This window comes from Passer montanus, unplaced genomic scaffold (genome assembly GCF_014805655.1).
Source record: "Passer montanus isolate IOZ18808 unplaced genomic scaffold, ASM1480565v1 scaffold53, whole genome shotgun sequence".
NCBI classification, from domain to species: Eukaryota; Metazoa; Chordata; class Aves; order Passeriformes; family Passeridae; genus Passer; species Passer montanus.
The window spans coordinates 2,515,172-2,521,171 of NW_024370263.1; the positions used below are offsets into that span (position 1 = coordinate 2,515,172).

The 6,000-nt window shown below is 48.9% G+C and overlaps 1 protein-coding gene across 21 annotated transcripts in view; it reads right to left on the reverse strand.

The window, feature by feature from the left end:
• The window catches only part of FBRSL1 (fibrosin like 1), a 501,797-nt gene extending 496,522 nt beyond the window's left edge, over nucleotides 1-5,275 (reverse strand). For 12 of the 21 annotated variants that reach the window (XM_039724324.1, XM_039724319.1, XM_039724316.1 and 9 more), the window contains exon 1: nucleotides 4,875-5,274. The gene's annotated coding sequence lies outside the window, so the exon portion shown is untranslated. Of the gene's footprint in view, nucleotides 1-4,874 lie in introns of all 21 variants that reach the window. The other 9 variants (XM_039724311.1, XM_039724325.1, XM_039724314.1 and 6 more) reach the window with 3 other exon arrangements.
• Nucleotides 5,276-6,000: the final 725 nt, after the last annotated feature.

Below are 6,000 nucleotides of genomic sequence, written 5' to 3' on the forward strand. Positions count from 1 at the left end.
GCTTCAGACAAGATGCAAAAAAAAAAAAAGAAAATCAACAGCTAGGAGAACAAATCAATGGAGACTAGCAAGCCTTCAGGAAAACCAAAAGGCATTTAGAGCCTTTAGAGCATCATCCAGAAAATCATTAGCTTTCCTGGGGTTAAAAGCACTTTTAAAGAGGAATAACTGGCCATCAGAAACTCTAGCTTGATACACCATCACTTGACAATTACGTAGAAGGAAAAAAATACTTAAATATCTAGAAACTTGTTTTAAAACATAAGCTAGCTATGGAAAAATCTAAGCTGCAAAGTAGACAGAGAGAGAGATGGTGACAAATCAGGAGTTACATCGCTAGGTCAGTGGGGCTAGCACAAAACCTTTGGAACAGGAAGCTGCAGTTAAATACATTGGTTTTCTTATCAATGAGAGATCAGAGCACCAGTAACAGGACAGTGCTCAGCACACATGTGAAAACAGCCTTATCAAGATGACAGCTGGAGAACTCATGGATTTTGTCCAGCAGTCTACTAGGAGCAATAGGCTCCCTAAACTCTGCTGCACTGAGGCAGGAGCAGCAGGGAAGGGGCTGCGAGGCAGCAGTGCCAGAGCTCTGGGTACCAGCAGTGAGTGGGCAAAGCACTGACCTCCTTGGGGCACAGCTGGGCCCCAGCCCGGCTTGTAAGGGCAGCATCTCCCCTTCAACACCACCCATCAAGGTCTGCCCCTTTTCAGGGATCTGCTTCTACACAACGCTCCACACACGTCTGAGCACGGATTGTCCACAAGATTCTATAAACAGGTTAATCATTCCTCAAAAAATACCTGTACACGCACACACACACATGCCCCTCAAGAAAGTTAGAATTTCCATTCAGGGCTCCAAAGCTTTGCTGGAATCTGTAAAAACGATAAACAACAGCCAAAAAGAAAACACAACCCCTTGTCTTTTCAACTACTTTGGGAGAACAATTGCTCTCAAAGATCGCATTCATTAACATTCTGATGAAGTTCCCTTTTAGCGCTGTTTTTCATACTTGAAAGGAACAGCTATGATCAGAGAGAGCCCTCAACTACCGACTCACTCATTTAGATTCTCTCGCTCTGATTCACCAATCACCTTCAAGAATAATTAGCAGCTTCATCTGAACGTAATGAATATACACACATGCTCACATCCACACCATTCATTCTGGAAGGCAGGCAGAAATCCCCTCCTTCCTGACCCTGGCACAGCAGCCATTCCTGGGCAGCACCAGCACCTGATGGCTTTTCCAGCAGCTGACAGTCACTGACCACCTCAAGCCAAGGGGTCAGAGCAAACTGCATTTCCAGGTGAAGTCCAAAGTGCTGGTGAGTGGCTGGGTAATAAAAAATCCCAAATAAAACACCACTACACCCACACACATCAGCCCTAACCTGCATGAAGCCTGAGCTGGATTTACACAGGAAGATCCAGGGGAAGGAAGAGAAAGGAGAAGTTTTAACTTCTTACACACAGAAAAAGCCTGCTGCTTGCGTGTCTGTGGGGCTTTCTTTTTTACTTTATTCAAAATATATATCTATAATCAACTCAGTCTTTATTTGGAAGATGGTAGGATAGGAGATAAATAAGTCACAAGTATCAGCAAAACTAGACACATGGTTTTCAGATGACAACTGCCAAAGGAAACATTGCCACATGATTTAAAATCCAAAATGCTTAAAATTCACACCAGAGAGATAAAGGAGACCTCAAAGCCATCCCTCAGTATTAACCTTAATTGCTCATGCTGCCAAGACAACACAAAGGAAGAATACATATATTTATTCTATAAAGCACCCTTTATTTACAGGAACACCAGCAGTGAGAATTTCCTTCAGTGGGGAAGGGGAATTCACAATATGGTGAGACACAAAGAAAAACAAACCAAAAACCACCTTACCTCTCCCAAATGATTCTACCAATAAATTCTACCTAAACACTGAGAAATTTCATTTCCAAGGGGAAACCCAAGGCTTAGTTAGTCTATTAAACATAATCAGAGATCATTGTAAATCAAGAGACAAACCAACCTAGAATACCACAATGAACTACAACATGTGCAACAAGAGGTCCTTTTAGCATTAAAAAATTAAATAAAATAGTTCAGTACTGTCCCTAAGCCATATACCCACTTCTACACTTTCTTCCCTCTCATGGACATAGAAGGTTTCAATTCTTATTTATTTTTTTAAAAAGCGTTACAGCAGATTTTAAATCCTCTTAATAAACCAATGTACACCAAAATACAGATTTCCTCCAAAGCAGAAGAAAACCACCTGTTGCAGCCAAGTTCACCAGAGAACACAGCTCCATACCACACAAAATAACCTTGCCATTTTACTCATTTCCATGGGTATATACTGCTTTAAAGTACTTTTGCCTTAACCATTCCCTTGCCTTGCTGCTGAATGACATCTGCCAAACATCACCCATGGTCCAAGGTAGTGCTGCAGGGAAAAATCCACACAATGTACTGTATTTTTTTCTTTTCAGTTTCACAGGGATTTAGGAAATGCACACCATCACTATGTCCAAGATTATGTCCAAGAACACAACACACCTGGTTGGTGTGAAACAGGTGAATTCTGCTCACACTTTTCCCTCTGAGGTGTCAACCACCACGGCTGCAGAGGTGCACACATGTTGTTTTCTAAGATGTTGGCAAATACACTGTAAATCAGTTAATTTCAGGTGGTGTTCTCTTACATGTTGGTAAATAGAGTAGAAATCAGTTAATTTCAGGGAAGTGTTCTAGTACATGTTGGTAAATATACTAGAAATAGGTTAATTTCAGGTGGTATTTTCTGACATGTTGGTAAACATAGTAGATATCAGTTAATTTCAGGAAGCTGTTCTTGTATATGCTCATAAATATAGTGGAAATGGGTTAATTTCAGGTGGCATTGAAGTTTTTTGCAAGAATTTTAAAGCAGATCATTTTGTAAAGATTTTTTTTCTTTTTAAAGAAAAATCAGAAGTGCTTCCACAAACAGAAGTACCTTGGGGTGGCAGATATTTAAGGTCACTTTTTACCCTTGTGTACCTCATTATCAAGGTTTGGCTGATTCAATAACAAGGCTCTCCCCATCTGAAAAGCCCAGAGTTCTCCCCGTCAGCCTGGAGGGACTGCACTATCATTTGAATTCTATTTCCTGATAATGTGCTCATCATGGTAGAAAATTTCTGCAGGAAGATGAATTTTACTTTCTTCCCTGACAGCTCAGTGGAGACTCAGGGGTTTAATTGGACCTATCTGCTGATGCATATTTGACTAAGAGCATGCCCAAGAAAAAAATTAAAGTTATAGAGACAGGTCTAGGGCTTGGTTTAGAGGCACTTGAGAGCAGATTGCTCGCTCATTATCAGCTCTGCATACACAAAGTAGCTGGCTTTCCTGTCAGGACAACACCCCACAAATGACAGCACAAAAAGCCAAAAAACAGCCATCTCCAAGCCAGCACAGCCCTTCTTGCCTGTCCAGCACCTGCACACCCAGAGCTGCTCAGGGAGCACTGGGCTAAATGTCCCTGCTGGGCAGAACCCCTGGCTCCCCCAGCAAGGGTCCTGCCACCAGGGCAGGTGGCCAAGGCCACCACTGACACCTCCACGGGCACACAGGGACATCTCTGGGACTCTGAGGAGTTGGTCCCACAGGCAAAAAGCTCCAGACAACCACGGTGGCACCAGGGGCCTGAGCGGCAGGAGGGGTGGGCTGGGGAGCAGCAGAGCCCATGAACAAAATGGGACCTCAGAGTCTGAGCCAACGGCATCAAAGATCCCAGGGCAAATCAGAGAATTCACCAGCCCACGCACAACTCTTCACTGCTGTAACACAGGTTAACAGATACACAAGTGGCAGGAAATCCAAAGTAGGGAGAGCACCCAAAACTTTGCCCACGTTTCCAACACGATGTGTCAAAGAAAGTGGGCAAAAGCACCAAAATTGCTCATATTTACTGGGAATTCCAGTTCTTACACCCAACAAGCAACTTGTGAGGTGCTTCCTCTCGACAACTCACTTCTTCCAATTGTACACAAACAAAACAAAAATCAAAAGCCAAAGTCATAGTTTGTCCATGCCCCTCTGAAAATATTAAATTTCCTGCTCTGCTTAACTTAGCTCAGACAAGGCAGGCAGTATTTGCTCAGCAAATATTGTTTGTAATAAGTTAGACAAGCAATATTTTTTGCCAGCCTATTAACACCAGAAAAATATGTACAGTCAACAAGAGATGAAGAATTTGTTCAATTACTTCAAAAATGGGAATTACAACCGAGGGATTATTATCCATTTAAACATCTCTTTTCCACAAAATGTCAAACACTAGCCATTTGCTAACAATCTCCGGAGACAGATAAAGTAACATTTTGGCAATGCAAACACAAACTCCCGAGCTGGAGGAGGGGGGAGTGGGAGGAAGGAGGGCGGGAGGGGGGAAGCTCCACCATTCACAACAATGCCGGACCATCCCAACACGCCAGGAATATTTCGCAGCCAATTAAAACCCCAAACAAACATTGGACTTGCCCGAAGTGATGGCGAACGGCGGCCGGAGCCGGGCAGAGGAGGGGACCGGGGGAGGGAAGCAGCAAGGACAGGGGGGCAGCGGAGTTGCCAGCGGAGCCGCGATCAGCGGGGCTGGCCCGGCACCCTCCCGCCCGCAGCCCCGGGATCCCCCCGGGCTGACACCAGGATTAATGCACCTTAATTGCTATTTGCAAAATTCAGCAGCCTGAAAGCGCCGCGCTTCCTTTCTCAAATCCTTTTTTTTTTTTTTTTCTTCCCCCCCGTTCCTTTTCCCTTCCAGCCACCCCCCCATCCCCAACCGCCTCCCCGCGGGAGGGCAGAGCCCCCCAGCCCTCTTACCTCCAGCGCTTCCAGGGTGTTGAAGCTGGCGATGGCGAAGCCATCGATCAGATCCTCTTCCTGGGAGCTGGACTCGCGGCGGCGGCGGCGCGGGGGCCGGGCGCGGGGGGAGAGAAAAGTCGCCCCCCTCCAACTCACCGCTTCCCCTCTCCAAACCCCGGAGCCCTTAAAAAATAATAGTAATAATTAAAAAAAAAATCAACAACAACAACAAAAAAAATCCTGCTGTTCAGAGCCTCGGATCCAGGGCGATGATAATCCACAGAGCAAGGCTGGGTGGCGGTGGCGGTGGGGCGAGCGGCACACACACACAAAAAATATTAAATCCACGGAATGACCTTGACAAATTTCCACCCCCCGCCTCCCCCCACCCCCCAAAAAAAGCAACGACGGGAAGAGGAGGGGAGGAAAAAAAAAAAAAAAAAAAAAAAAAAAAAAAAGAGAAGGGGGGGAAGATTTATCTGGATCAGGACGAGGACACCTCGGATTCACTCGGCGCGGAGGAGAGAGGCAGATCCAGGAGGCTCGACCCAGCTCGGGATAATCCAGGCGCGGCGCCCCCTCCCCGGGGGCAGCGCCGCTCCGGGGCCCCGCTCCGGCCGCCGCGCACCGCCGGGGGGGCCGCCAGCCCGGCCGCCCGCGGCGCGGCGCAGCCCCGGCCCCCAGAAGCCGCTCAGTCGGCGCTGCCCGGATGCCGCCCCATTCTCCCCGAGCTGGGACGCGGCGCTAGCACCGCCCGGCCGGCCGCGCATGAGCAGGGCTGCCAGCTGCGCGTCATTCCCCGGCGCAGGCCCGGCCGTGCCCCCGGCCCCCCCCCTTCCTCCTCCTCCTTCCCGCCCCGCCGCCGCCTCGCCTCCCCTCCGCGCGGGCCGGGGGCGCCGCGCCCGCCCCAGACCCCGGGAAAAGTTTCCCCCCGCCCGGCTCCCGCCCGCGGCCCCGCGGCCGCCCTGGCCCGGGACACGGAGGGGCAGCGGCGCGGGCCGGGACAGGGGATGAGGGGCGAGCTGAGGGGAGCCGGGCACGGGGGACGGGCTGCGGCTAGCGGTGGGACCGGGGCTGAGCCGCGGCATGGGCGGGGGGTCAAACGATGAGCCCAGGGGCGAGGAGTGAGCCCGGGGTCGCAGGG